The following is a 17,109-nucleotide window of genomic DNA, read 5'->3' on the forward strand; positions in this document are numbered from 1 at the left end:
CTCCCTCAGCCTGACTCCACAGAACAGGCATTCATTTTCCTAGCTTATGGAAACTCCACCTTCACTGACTCCGAGCATTTCCATAGTATAGAATTTCTTCAAGGTTTCCAAGACTTCTGGAGTCACCTTTTCCTTTAATATCCAGATTCAAAAGCTCAACTTTCATCCTGTGTATTATAAGGGCACCTCCATCTGCTTATTTGTGGGGGGAGGGGGAATCTGTCTCACAGTTGTTCTTGAGTTCTTAATTCACTTTATAGCCTGCTCCTCCATTTTGGCCCTGCAGCATAACAAGAAATCAGCTGTATTCTCACCCCTGGTTGGACCCTACTTGTGAGCAGTGTGTCACTAGCAACTCATCTTACCATGAGGGAACCAAGAGGTGAGGGAAAAAAAAACAACATATAATACAGCTACTCCTATTCTGTGTAGCAGCTAGGATTCACAGATGAGATACAGGATGTCTAATTAAATCTGACTTTGAGATAAACAGCAAATCATTTTTTTAGTATAAGCACATCCCAAGTATTGCATAACATACTTATGCTAAAAAATTATTTGTTTACCTGAAATTCAAATTTAACTGAGCACTCTGTATTTTTATTTGCTAAATCTGGCACCCCCAATAGAGGCCTCCCTTTCGTTAAATTCTTGAGCTTTGGTTCAGACTGGGGGTGGGGATGGGTGGAAGCAGGACTCTTCCGCCAATGCATAATCCACCAAAAACACTGCCGTTTTAAATAACATTTCCCCCCTCAACGAATGTTTTTCTCCCTGTTATTCATGTGTCATAGTAATTTCTACACAGTAATATCCCACATATGACAAAAATAAGCTTCATGAAGTCAGGAATATTATTCTTCCTATTCTTTCATTGGCTGGCTGGACCTCGGAGCCATCTTTCTGGCACTGACTATCTACTTGCTACATTAGTGTTTCAAGAATTCAAAACCAGCAATAGCACCAGAAATTTTAAAGCAGATAACAGAGTCATAAGAAAATGCCTTGGGCATCCTAGCACTTTTTCTGACTTACATTATGAGCCATGGATTTTTAATTTTGGATTTGCACGTTTCCAAATATCTCCCCACGTCTTCCAGGAAATATTTGGCTGGGTTTTACCTGAGGTGCATCAGACACTCATAGGAACACAGGTTATGCCTAGAAGTCATTCTTTTAAGATAGCTTGCCAGAGATGTAACTCTCTCCCTCAGACATAAAAGGTAGCACCTCCACTTGGTGGGTGTTATTTCATTCTCTTCTAAACACATTTACACGTTACCTGCAGCCTTGGAATGTAGCAAACGGGCCATGAGTTAACATCTTGTGACTCTCACAGCCTCACTGTCCAGCTCCTGCACCCTGTACTTTCTTGGTTGCTCATCTGGAAGCCAGAAAGATGGGTGGGTTAGATTATAAAGGCTAATTAAACACCATAAAATGTATATAGGACCATTAGAAACAAATGGCCTTGTTCTTTCTCTCAAGCACCCATATTCAAGCAGGCATTAGGCTCCACAGTCATTAGGTATCTAGCACGATGATTCTTTTCATAAGGAATGGGAAATTAATCACAGCCATGGAGGTACCCTGTACTTTCCTAGAGTAATAGTAGAAAGAGTAGGTGTGGTCTGGTTCCTTTAAACACATAATCTAGAGATGGGGAAATTTCCCAGACTGCTTTATGGAAATCTAATCCTTTTAGAGAATTTCAGTTACTTCACTAAAAATATATGTGTACATATATATCCAGTAGCAAAATTTTTTAAACTAGATAACATATACACATCATTAAAAAAATTCAAAGGATATGTAAAAGGACATAAAAAAATTCAAAGGATATGGAAAAGTCCCTCTTCCATACTGTCTCCTAATCTTCCTCCCCTGAGGTATCAGTGTCACCAGTTTGTATACCTTTCTAGATGTATTCTCTGAATATACAAGCATGTATGTATATGTTGCCTTAAAACACATTTAATTCCTTTTAAAATCTTCTTTATTGTAAGAGTACAACATATATATAGTGATCTTGGGGGGTTTTTATTTAATAATATAATCTTTGGAAGCATTCCATATTAGTGCATGGCACTCTGGCTCAGTATTTTTGACTATTGTGTAATATTTCATTGCATGAATGTACCACTAACCAATCCCAATATTGATTGACTTTTTGTTTGTTTCCAACTTTTGCTATAATAAGATCTTTTCAATTACTTCTCCCTGTTAGGAAAATGGCTTCAAGCTATTCAACTCAGAAAATGACTACTGAGCTATTCAACAGATATTTATTGAACACCCATCCAATACACAGCACCAGGCCCTGTAAACAATAATGAAACTAAGAATATTCCTACACATTTCCCCTTCTTCAAATTGTTCGGTCACTTTACATGTGTGTGCTCTGGGATTTGTAATTGTCCCTCCCAGGTCTGTAACTAGAGACTCCTTCTTCATCTATTAAAACACTAATCTTCTCTTCTAAATTTACTTTACTATGGCAAAGTGGGAATTCCATAACTACAAATCTTTTAACTATCACATCGGAGACTATATATCAATTCTCTCTGCAAAGATACACCTGTGCTTAATTTAGAATTACAGAATTTAAGAGACAGGGAAAAACCTAATGATCATACAAACCAATCTCTTTATTTTCTAGATGAGAAAAGTAAAGCTAAGAAAAGGAGAAATGGCTGGGCCATGGCCAAACTCTAGCTTATTTTTCTGATACAAATTGGCTCAATATACTCCCCCATCTTCCATTTAAAAATCAAAACTGATTTTCACTTGTGGCCATGATGGAGTAGCAGGGACCTGATTTACCCTCTATCTTAAACAAATGGAAACCAGACTAAATATATACAAAAAACTGTTTTCAGATATTAGACAACATGCAGCACAAGACAGTCATCTCTGAAAGAAGAAAAACACATGACGTGAAACTATAATTGCCCCAGCTTACTGCCTAGAGAGATTCCAGGCTACAGCACAGGCAAGGGAACCCCACCAAGCCAGGCAGCTTCCCTGAAGTTAAGAATTCAGATTGGCTAAGGTAGCTAGAATTTGTAGGGTAGGAAAGCTGCATAGAGAGAGACAGAGAAGAGAGTTCTGGAGTTCCGCAGGGCCTTCCGCTTGAGTCTTGAGCTGAATACTGATCAGCACACATGTGTGAGGAAACTACCTGGGGAGAGGAAGAGAAACACCTGAAAGGAGCAATTGCTGGCATTCACACAGGGCTGGAAATAATCCACATTCCCAACAGCCTGAATGGAAAAACCTTCTAACACATTGGGTGTCGTGTTGAGTACTCAGAAAGGTATTGCCTCATTAGCAGGCCAAGTGAGCCCTATATTAAAGGCGGCTCTGCTTCTGCCTATCAGAGTTTAAATGCAAGCCTCAAAAAGATCAAACTGTTTCCAAGTAACTTCACTGTGTCCCAGACATAATTCAAAAATAGTTAAAAGAATAAACCCCCTCCCCCCAAAAAAGTCCAGCCTCAAACAATGTGAAATTCACAATGCCTGTGATTCAATTTTTTATCGGTACTTTTTCCTTAACCAGGCATTCAAATTGAAGCAGGAAATCCCAGAATGAGGAAAACAAATAAATCCTTCAATAGAAACAGAGCCAGATATGGCACAGGTGATAAAATTAGTAGGCAAACACTTTAAAACTGCTATTATCAACAGCTCTTATAACTGTGCTCTATATGTTTAAGAAAGTAGAGGAAGGAATGAGCTTGTTAAGGAAAGAGAAGGAAGATTTTTTTTTAATGAAGTTCTATTCCTTTTTTAAATTTTATTTATTTATTTATTTGATTTTTGGCTGTGTTGGGTCTTCGTTGCTGCACACGGGCTTTCTCTAGTTGCAGGACCGGGGGCTACACTTTGTTGCAGTGTGCAGGCTTCTCACTGTGGTGGCTTCTCTTGTTGCGGAGCACAGACTCTAGGCGTGCAGGCTTAAGTAGTTGTGGCATGCAGGCTCAGTAGTTGTGGCTCGCGGGCTCTAGAGTGAGGGCTCAGTAGTTGTGGCACACAGGTTTAGTTGCTCCACGGCATGTGGCATCTTCCCGGACCAGGGCTCAAACCCGTGTCCCCTACATTGGCAGGTGGACTCTTACCCACTGCACCACGAGGGAAGTCCCAGAGAAGTAAGATATTTAAAAAGACCAAAGTTGAGCTTCCTAAGATGGAAAATTCAATATTTTAGATGAAAACTCTGAACTGCTATGGGAATTATAATTTTTGCCATTATTTCCATCTTATCAACACCATAATGAAAATAATATTTTCATTGGGTCTAAAAATACTCCTTTTCATATAAAAATCTCAATGTGCATCAAAACCATCAATGTAGAGTAGTGTTTGCACAGTAAAAATATGTTAGCTGCACTCACTATTGGTATTTATAAAGAACAGAGCAGCGCACAGCCTTTTCTATATGCAAAACATGTTAAGCCAAGCATAACTTCTATTCAGAAGTGTTTAAAGTCCAATGAAGAACAAAAAATTGGGTTCTGTGACTTCATTTTTAAGCTTGGTACATGTGTAAATTAAAGAAAAAAGTTCTATATGTACCATTTAGGACATAACATAAAGCTAGAGATTTTTAGACCTTTGCCAGGATCAGTGATGTCAGTATTCCCAACAATTTGTTGATGAGCTGCAGTCTAAAGTACCTAACCTAAGAAATAGAGATAAGAAGGAGAAAATCAAGCAAGAAGCAGAAGTAGGACCAAAAAAAGGAACTCTTATGTAAAGTGGGAAAAAATGTGAGGACTGCGGTTTACAAGTGTATATGAATCTCCCTGACAGAGGCTGAGGAGGAGATAACATGAAAATGCAATTAAATTTAACCAACAGTTATTGAGTGCCTGTTATCTGCAATACACTGTACCAAATGAAGTACTATCCCTTTCCTCCAGCAGCACAAAATATGATGCAAGAGATGGATGCAGATACATAAATAATCGTATCATAAGTCAGATTGATAGCTGCAATAACGTAGACATAACAACAGCTATGGGAGACCAGAGGAATGAAATAACTGGTTCTTGGGGTAGGAAAATAAGGGAAAACTTCACATAATAGGTGACATTTGAACTGTGTGCTAAAAGACACAAGGGATTTTACTATATATAAATGGGGATTACGTGGTTATCCTCCATTTAATTTCCCCCTCCCTCATACCATCATTTATTCTCTGCCTCTCTCTTCCCCACTTTTTAATCAATAGACTGCATCATCTGACCATTCTTGGTGGTTGGCGGGCTCCTAGTTGAGTTTGGCCAATTAAAGACACCTGCCGGAGATTAGCAGGAGGAGGAGAGTTTGGGGTATTTATTCACTGTCCCCTCTCTGCTTCAGCATATGGTTTGGCAGTGGCTCTAACCCTCCCTGCCTACAGTTCCTACTGATGGCCCTCTCTCCAAGGCTTCAGCTCTCACCAAGATGTGGTAATGGTATTTCACCCCCTTGGCCTTTGAGCCTACAGAAAATAAGAGCATCCCACTCTGTTATTCTATGGATGTCTCAGCCACTCTTGTAGCTTCCCTTTACCTTGACTGTATCTCTGTAAGTTGTCCCTTTGTTTGAAGCATCTGAGCTGAATGCAGTCCTAGACAGAGAGAATAGTATAAGCAAAGGCAAGAAGGAATATATGTCATGATTCAGGAACCATGGCTGCATTATGGGGAACCTCATGGGGTGGGAATCTAGGCTAGAAGAGAGTGGTTTTAGAGAATTGGGGTCAGATTGTGAGCACCTCACTGAAGAATTTGGGCTTTATTCTTGGGTAAGCATAATCCAATGGTGGTTTTTTCCCCCCAGTGGTGGTTACTGAGTGGAGACAATCAGGTCTGTGTTCCAGAAAGATCTTTCTACTAGCATGTGGAGGAAAGAATGAAGAGGAAAGAGACTGAAGGCAAAGATGCCAAGTAAGAAGTTACTGCAACAAGGTCCTAAAATGGGGCATAGGATGGTGGTAGGAAGAATGGATTTGAAATTGGTCAGTATTAAAATCTACAAGGCATGGCAAATAAGTGAATTGAGCGGCAAAGCCAAAAAAATTTTTAAGGGTGACTTCTAGGTCTCCAGCTTGGGATAATGTGAGAATGGTACCCCTATAAACATAGAGACAGAGATTCTTCGAATGGGGAACATGAGTTTGATTCGGATCACCCAGAAAGTGAAGTGCTATGGAGCATTCAGTCTGAGATGCTCAGCAAAGAGCTGGAAATTTGGGTCTAGGTATCAGGAGAATGTAAGACCTAAAGATAAAAATAGATATTCTAGAGCTATGGTTCTGTCCTGGCTGTACTTGAGAATCACCTAAGGAGCATTTTAAAAATAGATGCCAGGACTTCCCTGGTGGCACAGTGGTTAAGAATCCGCCTGCCAGTGCAGGGGACACGGGTTTGAGCCCTGGTCCGGGAAGATCCCACATGCCGCAGAGCAACTAAGCCCGTGCGCCACAACTACTGAGCCTGCACTCTAGAGCCTGCAAGCCACAACTACTGAGCCCACATGCCATAACTACTGAAGCCTGTGTGCCTAGAGCCCGTGCTCCACAACAAAGAAAAGCCAACGCAATGAGAAGCCCGCACACCACAGCAGAGTAGCCCCCGCTTGCCACAACTAGAGAAAGCCCGTGTGCAGCAACAAAGAACCAACACAGCCAAAAATAAATGAATAATTTTTTTAAAAAGCATCTGTTTAAAAAAAAGAGATAGATGCCAGGATTCAACCCCAGATCAATCAAATCCAATTTCTTGGTGGTATCAGGAATCAGATTTAATTGGTATGGATTTAATCAGACTTGATTGGATTTAATCTGGGTTTGCACTTTAAAAGAGCTCCCAGGTAATTCTTAGGTGCATCCAGATTGAGAAGCACTAATCGGGCAAAGTAGGAGCAACTAAGAATGGGTACTTGAGGACAGCAGCATTTAAGGTACTGACATGGGAAACGATAGAGTGGCAGGTAAAGATAAAGGCAGTCAAAAGAATTTAATCAGGAGAGTTGCTAAGCAATCACATGCCATGAACAGGTGGAAGAGGAATGAGAAGTCATTACTGATCTCTGGGAAAGCAGTCTTAGTTGCTGCAGAAGCCAGCTTGCAAGAGGCATGGGGCAGATTTTAGATGAGGAATTGGAGGGAGGGAGGGTAGACTACTCTTTCAAGGTTGGCTATGTAGGAGAAGATAACCGGTAACTTAAGGAGCAAAAGCACTGAGAGAAAGTTTTTTGGACTTTAAGAAGGAATGCAGGGCTTCCCTGGCAGTGCAGTGCTTAAGAATCCGCCTGCCAGTGCAGGGGACACAGGTTCGATCACTGGTCCGGGAAGATCCCACACGCCGCGGAGCAACTAAGCCCGGGCACCACAACTACTGAGCCTGCGCTCTAGAGCCCGTAAGCCACAACTACTGAGCCCGCGCACCTACAGGCCGTGCCCGGCAACAAGTGAAGCCACCGCAATGAGAAGCCCGTGCACCGCAACGGAGTGTAGCCCCCCGCTCGCCGCAGCTAGAGAAAGCCCGCGCACAGCAATGAAGACCCAACGCAGCCATAAACAAACAAACAAACAAATAAATAATTTTTTTTAAAAAAAAGGAATGCATTAGTTGATGAAGGTAATGAAGATACACCGTAGAGAAGGGGTTACTGGAAGAGCAGGGCTGCAGAGGAGCCTGGAGGGGGTGGCATCAAGGTTATCAGGGGAGTCAGACCAGGAAAGGCATACCAAAGAGACGGGTTTCATTTGAGAACAGTTGAAGGAGTTCAAGCCATTTTTTTCATAATGAGTTGGAAGACATGGGTGACTGCAGAGAGCAAAGAAGGCAGAAGGAAGAGGGAAACAGGGCAGAGAAGAGTTATTGAGAGCTTCCCATGTGCCAGGGACTATGGTGAAATTCTACCAAGTTACCCCATTCGGTAATTAAATGTGCTTTTGAAGGACAAATGTTGTCCGATGGGATAAGAAGCAAAAACTTAGGCTTGTTCTGCCCAATTTCAGCCATCTAGTCACCTTGCTCCTCTGGTACCATTACTAGTTAATGGCCCTTTAAAGCTTGGCCTGCAATTAGTTTTGTTAAATGCTCATTTCTAGCTGAATAGGGAAAGATTTCAGTTATGATAATATTTCCTTAGTTTAGTTTAAAGGGAAAAGCCATGGAAGAACATTTAAGAAAGAGGAAAGGCCTATAATTGGGAACGTTTCATTAGTGAGTGCAAGGAGAAATGGAGTTTCAAAAAGTTAGTGTTTAATGGTCTGAATTAATGGCAATAAATATTTAGGAAGTAGAATTAACCTGCGTATTTTTAAGTTCCTCTTTTAAATGTAACAATGTAACTTGAGTTTACAAGTCCATCAAGGGCTAGGACTGTGCTACCTCCTTCTACAATGCCTGAGCAATGGTGTGGACTCAGTGGGTAACAGCTGAGGACTGAGCCATCCTACTTTGCCAGACCCTCCCATTATGATCCATGCCTTGTGGTACAGGCAAGCAGGCCAGCAAGCTAGATGAATTCCAATTTTCCAGATGCAAATGGAGCCTCTAGATGGGAAACTTGTGACATTGGCTGTCCTATTCTCTTAGAAACACTCTCCAAAGTTGGGATCAGGACCTTTAGAAGTAGCTGCCAAGGGTTTCCTTCACTGACATCCAGCGAACCAAACTGGGGAGTGGGCATAGCTGCAAGGAAAGGCAGAAGACTTGACCAACCTATTGGAATGAGCCTTGGGGGGGACCCCAGAAGGATGATCTCTCAGCTTCCAGAAGTTCAGTGGGAGTGGAGGTGGGGATGAGGTTGCAGGAAGGCTGGGAAAGGCTGGGATGAACTCAGGGTAGCACCCCTATTTGCCTCTCCACAGCTTAAATACTGAACCACTATAAATTACTTCCAAAGCCATTCTTGGACCCCTTGCCATAGGCTGCTGAGCCTTGCCTTAAAAGACTATAGTGCCTGGGCTTCCCTGGTGGCACAGTGGTTGAGAGTCCGCCTGCCAATGCAGGGGACACGGGTTCGTGCCCCTGTCTGGGAAGATCCCACATGCCACGGAGTGGCTAGGCCCGTGAGCCATGGCTGCTGAGCCTGCGCGTCTGGAGCCTGTGCTCCACAATGGGAGAGGCCACAACAGTGAGAGGCCCGCGTACCACAAAAAAAAAAAAAAAAAAAAAAGACTATAGTGCCTGGCATGTAAGGAGGTTGGTGCTCACTAGATAGTTATTGAATGTTTGAACTTTGCTCACATAATTCTGCTTTCTAGTGTTCCTACATATTATTTGTTTAAAATTTTCCTTGTAAAGTTTTAAGTATTACTATATTTTTTCATTATTCTTTACATTAAATAGTCAAAGAAAAATTTTGATGCTATAAGGTATAGTCACTACGTAGACAGGCAGACGTTTTCCTAATCGGCCTGTGGACTTATTTTGCCTATAGTCCTGAAAGTTTTCTAACATAGGTGTACTGAGGGAGTATTAATTTGAAACTCCAGCGTGTTCTGTCCTCTGTTTCCAAAATTAATAGCTTTCAAGTGAAATTGTTGTGGCTAGAAGACCTTCAAGGGTTATATCACCTGACACTTGGTTAATGCATTTCTTAAGAGAATGCATTATTTCTCTCCCAGAGGCTAGTTCATGTCTCCTACATCCTGGGCAGGTAGATACAAGACAAACATTTTCATTTCATCTCCATTCTAAAAGGTCAAAAGGACGACAGAATCAGAACTAGAACACACACCTTTGGCTTTGGCTTTATTGCAGATTTCATCCTATTTAACTTTTATCCACAGGCCTCCTGTTCCTAGTGGCTGGGATTATAGACAAACTGGCTTAAAACAAACCTCAGCTTTCTCTCAGCCTTTTCCTTAGCAGCTCATCTTCTTAATTCATGACCACACCAGCTTGGTCAAGTAATTCCTAAACTATAATAACAAGAAGAGTAAACTTAATTTTATATAGGATCTTTCATACAGCTCCATTGCAAAGTGGTTTGCCAACTTAAGAGTTATAGAATTACAGAGCAGAATTACTGTTAAATAATAAGTAACAGCTGGTACTAATAATTAACTTAATTTATGGTCTAGCAGAACTGTCACAACTAAGGCAGCTCTCCCTCCGCCCCCATCTCCGTCTTTCCTTCCCCCTCCTTCCTCCTTCGGCAACAGCGCCCAAACCAAGTGCTGAGATTGTTATATTAGTCACCATAAAGTCAAGTATTTTCTTTACTCTGTAGCTTTATGACCTTATGCTATTAAGAATTTCTAACCTTTTTGGAGTTACATCACCCCATCATTGTTTAATTTCACAGCTGCTTCTCCTGATGTCATGCACTTGGTGGGAGGGGCTCACTAGGAGAGATTGAAATCTCAGGAATTTGCAACAACCTCAGAAAGGCTCTTGCTTTTTGCCAAGTCAAGGTTGACAAGTACTGTTCTACCTGGTAACCTTGTAAAGAGGTTTCGCTTAAATCAAGGGACTAAAACTCAGACACATCAGCAAGGTCATACTGGAGTCACATGGCAGAAATTGGGAATGATTCTGTCTTTCCAGTGTCTGTGTATGGCAGCTTTCCATGGACACTCTGATCTCCATGGAAAGAATTCAAGAATGTTCTTATACAAACCTGAGTTAAACACCCATGTAGCTTAGATTTAACACGGAATGCCCATTTTATCACATTTATTAATCACTTACCTCCCTATCTACTGACCCCTAGGCTCTAAGTTCTAAAGCAGGAATATGGGCTTTCCCTTCAATCAAAATAATGAAACTTGGTAACCAAACTCTCCAGGGCCACCAAAGCTGCTCCTTCTGTAAGATATGTTCTTAGGGCCAAAGGGAATTAGAACTTGGAGGCTTTTTACATTGTCTGCAGCAGCATGAGGGACAATTGTCAGTGTCCTCTAACTCTGATAAAATTGCCAACTTATCTGAATGAAATGTATCTCAATAATACTCCATGCTGGGGAGGGGGCCCTGAGCAGGAAACAGCACTAACGTTTTATGTACCTTTTACTATTGTGTAAAATGATTAACTGACAATTTATTACTAGGTTAAGATATCAAAACAATGAAAATGAACATAGAAATCTAACATTGCCAGACTCTTCCAGACTACATGAGAGTAACTGACATATGCATCTTTCTCCTCACATGAAACTCTTCACAGGAACTCAGCTGTCTCTCTAACACCTCCCTACCTAGAGGTGACAGGCAGGCCCAGGTCTGGGTCCCATCAAGCTTGGAGTTGTTTTTGTGTCAGGGCAAGAGGTCTCTTGGTTTTCCTGAAGATGAGCTTATCCACTATAAAATAAATCAGTGCTGTTTAACTGTGGACTGAACCAAGAGAGATTCCCAGTTCTTGCCATACATTCTTCCTGATTTTGTTTGGCTGATATTACCACCAAAACAGAAGACTTCCTGGCAACTGTCCGCCAAATCCCACTGCCCTGAAATATCTGCTAGAGAAATAATCCATTGTGGAAAACTCTGTTTGCCAAATAGAACAGGAAATTTCCTTCTACAGAAAGTTCTTCAGTTTTACCCTTTGCTTTCCCAGAATGAATACAGACCTTTTAGATTCTTAAATTCAGAGGGTCTAAATCCCTCTCTAAGAGTCGGCGTCAGACAGACTTGATTTTAATACCAGTGGCACCAGTTACTTGTTATAAGGCTCTCTGAGCCTATTTCATCATCTTTAAAATGGGGCCAAGTCTAGTGAGAGCTCATGGTACCCCTGCCCCATTCCTGCTATTCCCTTCCATTCCTTGACTATGGTGATTGTCACCCTGAATTTTACTGCCTACAATATTTGCCATGTGTAGCAACTAGTTTAATTACGATAATATGAGTTGGTAGAAAATAAATTTTTGAAAGTGATCAGACTAATTTTGCAATTTCCTGAGCTCATTTCAGAGGGTGGTCCAAGGAACTAGGAAAAGACCAAGGTTCTCAGTCTTCACTGAGCCTTGGGAACCCCCCTCACCTTCCAACTTAATAAATGACCCTGGATGTTTATTTATTAGAGACTGAAGAGCTTTTGTAAGCCAATTACCACAAGCAAACAGCACTTACTGTAAAGCAAAAAATAACAGTAAACCCTACCCATATCTAAATTCATTGCTCTAAGCCACAGATTGTAGGGAATGGTTAGGTTTAAAACTCACAGTTGGTTAAGATTGAAGATTTATAGGCACTCTAGTCCAGCTCTCCTTGGGGAGCCGACAGTGCCAAAGTACCAGGTCTCGAAGGCCAAATAACCTGTATCAGTGTCACCTTTGGTGTTTCATTGAGGGCAGGGGAGAAAAGGGAGAAGAAGAAAAAATCCTGGGTTTATCCAAACACCTTTTTCCCAGGACATTTGAGTATGTAACACATTACAGGTATACTGACTAATAAAATAAACAGAAAAATTGTTGTTGTCCAGTTAAACATGGCAGATTAAACACTCACTTTTATCTTTATTCTCACAACACAAATTCAGCAAAGGAATTTTCCAGTGACATAAACCCACAAAGACTAAAGTACACTAGATAAAGACACAGCAGATGAGAGAAACAATAGTCAAAGAAAGCAGAGAACTAAACTTACAGGAGAAACGATCAGTCTCAGAATTCCAGAAAGACTCAGACACTGGGGCAATGGATACCTCCAAAGGTCGGAGTGCTGGACAGGCCTAAAAACACGAGGATTGGTTGAAAGTTTGCATAAAACCCAGTCAGATCACTTCTAGTTCCCCTCCCTGAACCCTCCCTTCCAGGCAGCTGCCCCTCCCACACTCCGCCAGGACTTTATCTGGGAGCAGGACACTAGACACCGCTTGAAGAGGGGTGGATGGTGACACTGAAGACAGTTTGAACACCGCTCCCTTCCCACACTCGGTCTGTGGCACTTTAGTCACTGGGCTTATAGCCCAAAGGTCAAACTGTGGGATTTTCTCTGGGAAAACTGACAGGCCCAAGAAAAACTGGGATCCCAGCTATTGACTCAGAGCCCACCTAGATTGGCCAAATTTAGCATATAAAAATACAGCATGCCCAGGTAAACTGAGTATCAGATAAACAACAGATAATTTCTTAGTATAAATATGTTCCATGCAATATATGGAACATACTTATGTTAAAATGTTATTTCTTGGGCCTCCCTGGTGGTGCAGTGGTTGAGAGTCCGCCTGCCGATGCAGGGGACACGGGTTTGTGCCCCGATCCCGGAGGATCCCACATGCCGCGGAGCGGCTGGGCCCGCGAGCCATGGCCGCGGAGCCTGTGTGTCCGGAGCCTGTGCTCCGCAACGGGAGAGGCCACAGCAGTGAGAGGCCTGCGTACAGCAAAAAAAAAAAAAAAAAAAAATGTTATTTCTTGCTTATCTGAAATTCAAGTTGAACTGGGCATCCTGTATTTTGTCTGGCATGTCTATCTTCCACCCCAAATTCCAGTCAGCTTCTTAGTGCCTCATTCTTATACAGGAACAAAAGCTAAGAACATCGGATGTGTGAGAAAAGCCTCTGACAGGAAAGACAGGGGCCCAAACCAACTAACGGTACAAAGGAACTCAGAAGAAACGGAAACACTGAAGGAAACAGAAGAGAACTAAATGTCCTAGAATGAATGTCATCAGAGAGATCAGAGAAAAAATGCTCATGAAACAAGAACAGTATTCTTTAAAAAAAAAAAAGAAGAAGAAGAAGAAGAAAAGGAGAAAGGGGAAGAAGGAAGAAAGTTCAGAAAATGAGAAAATTCTTGGAAATTAAAACTTTACTATAAGATTTGGAAGATAAGCAGAGGAAGTCTGGTGTGGGGTGTTGGAGCCCAAGGCAGGTAGGAAGATATCTGTGGGGAAACGCCCCAGCACAAGGCAGGAGAAGTACAAGGTAAACCTGAAAGAATACATTGTGCTGGAAAGCAAAAAACTGCTTAAAGAACGATGGGGATATGTCAAAAGGACATGACAGGCAGCTTGAAAGGACTCCTATTAACTGAATTGGGGGCAATCCAAGCATCAAAAGACATACTGAACAAATTAAACATTTGATGAGTAATGGGATATTTGTATAGTTCTGTGGGGGGCACGAGAGTGAAAGTAATTAATAGCAATTTATTGACGTTCTGTTTTGTTTTGTTTGTTTTTTCACCATGCTGCGCAGCTGGCAGGATCTTCGTTCCCTGACCAGGGATTGAACGTAGGCCCACGGCAGTGAAAGCACTGAGTCCTAACCACTGGACCGCCAGGGATCGCCCATATTTGTATATTTTAAATTAACTCCCCACTAAATAGTTCTTAATTACAAAATAACTGGCCTGTAATTTTCAAAAGCATCACAATCACGTAAGTCAAAGAGACTAAGGAATCTAGACTGAAGGAAACGAAAGACGTAACTGAGACAACTATTAAAACTTGAATGAGACCTAAGTTATTGTATAGTAATACATCAATGTTAACTTCCTAATTTTCATAACTGTATTGTGGTTTTGTAGGTTATGTCATAGGAAATACACACTAAAACTTGGGGGATGATAGGTCTAGAGAAGCTGCAGTCCCGTCCCTAGGGACTAAATAAATTGCTCAAGGACACACAGCCTTACCACCTTTCCATGTCCCATTTCTTTTATTTTTTTAACTCATTTATTTTTTATTTTATTATTATTTTACATCTTTATTGGAGTATAATTGCTTTACAGTGGTGTGTTAGTTTCTGCTTTATAACAAAATGAATCAGTCATACATATACATATGTTCCCATATCCCCTCCCTCTTGCGTCTCCCTTCCACCCTCCCTATCCCACCCCTCTAGGTGGTCACAAAGCACCGAGCTGATCTCCCTGTGCTATGCGGCTGCTTCCCATTAGCTATCTACCTTACGTTTGGTACTGTATATATGTCCATGCCTCGCTCTTGCTTTGTCACAGCTTACCCTTCCCCCTCCCCATATCCTCAAGTCCATTCTCTAGTAGGCCTGTCTTTATTCCTGGCTTACCCCTAGGTTCTTCATGACATTTTTTTTTCTTAAATTCCATATATATGTGTTAGCATACAGTATTTGTCTTTCTCTTTCTGACTTACTTCACTCTGTATGACAGACTCTAGGTCTATCCACCTCATTACAAATAGCTCAATTTCGTTTCTTTTTATCCATGTCCCATTTCTTAAACTCTTCCCTCTCCCCCAACTTTCCTTTTCTAGTTCTCTCTTGCTCTCTCTCTTCCCCTTCCAGAAAGAGTCTGTATCTTCTGTCGAACCATAGTGTGTATGCAGGGCCAGTTTGCTACTTCTCCTGACGGTATTGCATTTTAAGCCTCTTAACTGGCTACAGAACGAAAAACTGGTTAGAAATACTTTCAATCTCCAGGATATAGTTGGAAACTCTAGGATATTTTGAGGTGTCGGAGCCCTTTCCCAGGGCTCTGAAAGCATAACACTTTAGTAAACTGCTTAATTTAGTTGTGTGAAGTAGATCTTTCAGGAGTCTATTCTGAGGGATCCTATAGCTCATTTGACACTACTGACCAAAGTGATGCTTTGAAAAGGGCACAGAGCTTTGGCAGGGCATATGCGGAGTTTTTGATCTGGTGTGCTGTTGTGTATTAATAGCAATAATTTATAATAATGTCATTGTGATCAGAGTGTAAGACTTTCTAAGGATTTCTTTTCGTTGCAAAATACCAGAGAAGCCATCAGAATAAAAACTTGTGTAACAGCTTTCCAGGGCCCAATCTTTCCAAGGTTGGTTCATTCAAGTCTTACCTCAAATGTCACCTCCTCAGAGATGTCTTTCCTGACTACTTAGTCTACAGTAGTAATTCCCCAGCCCCATTCACTCTGCATAACACGACAGTGTATCACTTTCTCCATAATATTTACCACTACCTTAAATTTTCTTGCTCACTCATTAATTGGCTGTCTTCCCCATTAGAACATAAATGCCACAAGAGGATTATTGTCTTCTTGTGCTGTGTCTCCAATGCTTGGCACATCTTAGGTGCTCAATGATTATTTGCTGAATGAACAAGTGAATGAATGAGAGAGTGAGCAAAGGGAAGAATTTATCAGGCATTAGGAGAGGAATCATGCCCCTCTTTGCTCTTTAGGGGGACAGGGTAATTGCAAACACTCAGCCACTCATTGGAAATTGCAGAATATTTAAATGAAGCCACAAACAGTCGAGGGTCTTGCTGGTAGGCTGCCCAATATATCTGAAAGAGAAAGCCAGTGTGCTTTAACTGGAAGTGATACTCCCCAAGATAAATGTAGCCCAAAAGAGTAGAATACCCTGGAAAAGTTCTTGCCAAAGAGATTAGAATAGAGTGAGGGAGAAAAGATTAAAGTGAAGTTGATCACGCTGAACTTCAAAAGGTATATACTGTACCTGGGAACGCGGCCAAAGCACAAGGGGCGGGTGTGGATTGCAAACCCTCAGGTGCAAGCCCTGGCTCAAAGAGAAGGCATGTGTGGCCCAGGAAGGATGTGACATTGTAGAAAATGAAATCAACAGGATCATTAATGATACAGATGTAACTAGATGCCAAGAAGGACTTGGGCCTATTAGGAGGGTCATCCCAGATCCCTTTTGGCAAGATTTCAGACAAAGATATGTGTGGTCCTATAGCACTCTATTGGGAAAGGCATAAACCTAGGTGAGCCTGTCTGGACCAAGTGGACAAAGGCAGGTCAGTGGAACTTCCCTCCCTTCAAATGAATACCTGCCAGCACCTAGTGGGGTAGGGGCAGGATGCTGTCAGCTGGGGTCTGCTCCCTTGAGGCAAGAGGATGCTTGCACTGGTATGAGCTCTTCACTTTTCAAAATGGTTTCATGTCTGTTACCTCATTTTACTCCCATTTCAAACCCGTGAGGCTGGGAGGGCAGTTGCTGTTTTCATGGCCGTGTATAAACATGGAGACTGAGCACAGTAAGTTTGTGTCCTGTCTAGAATCAACTTGCTTAAAACAGTAGGAGAAACAGTGCTCTCTCCACAAGCTTCTAAAAATGTGGAATCCTGCATCAGAACCACCTGAGAAACAGGGCTTCCCTGGTGGCGCAGTGGTTAAGAATCCACCTGCCAATGCAGGGAACACTGTTTTGAGCCCTGGTCCGGGAAGATCCCACATGC

This window comes from Mesoplodon densirostris, chromosome 4, assembly GCF_025265405.1.
Source record: "Mesoplodon densirostris isolate mMesDen1 chromosome 4, mMesDen1 primary haplotype, whole genome shotgun sequence".
NCBI classification, from domain to species: Eukaryota; Metazoa; Chordata; class Mammalia; order Artiodactyla; family Ziphiidae; genus Mesoplodon; species Mesoplodon densirostris.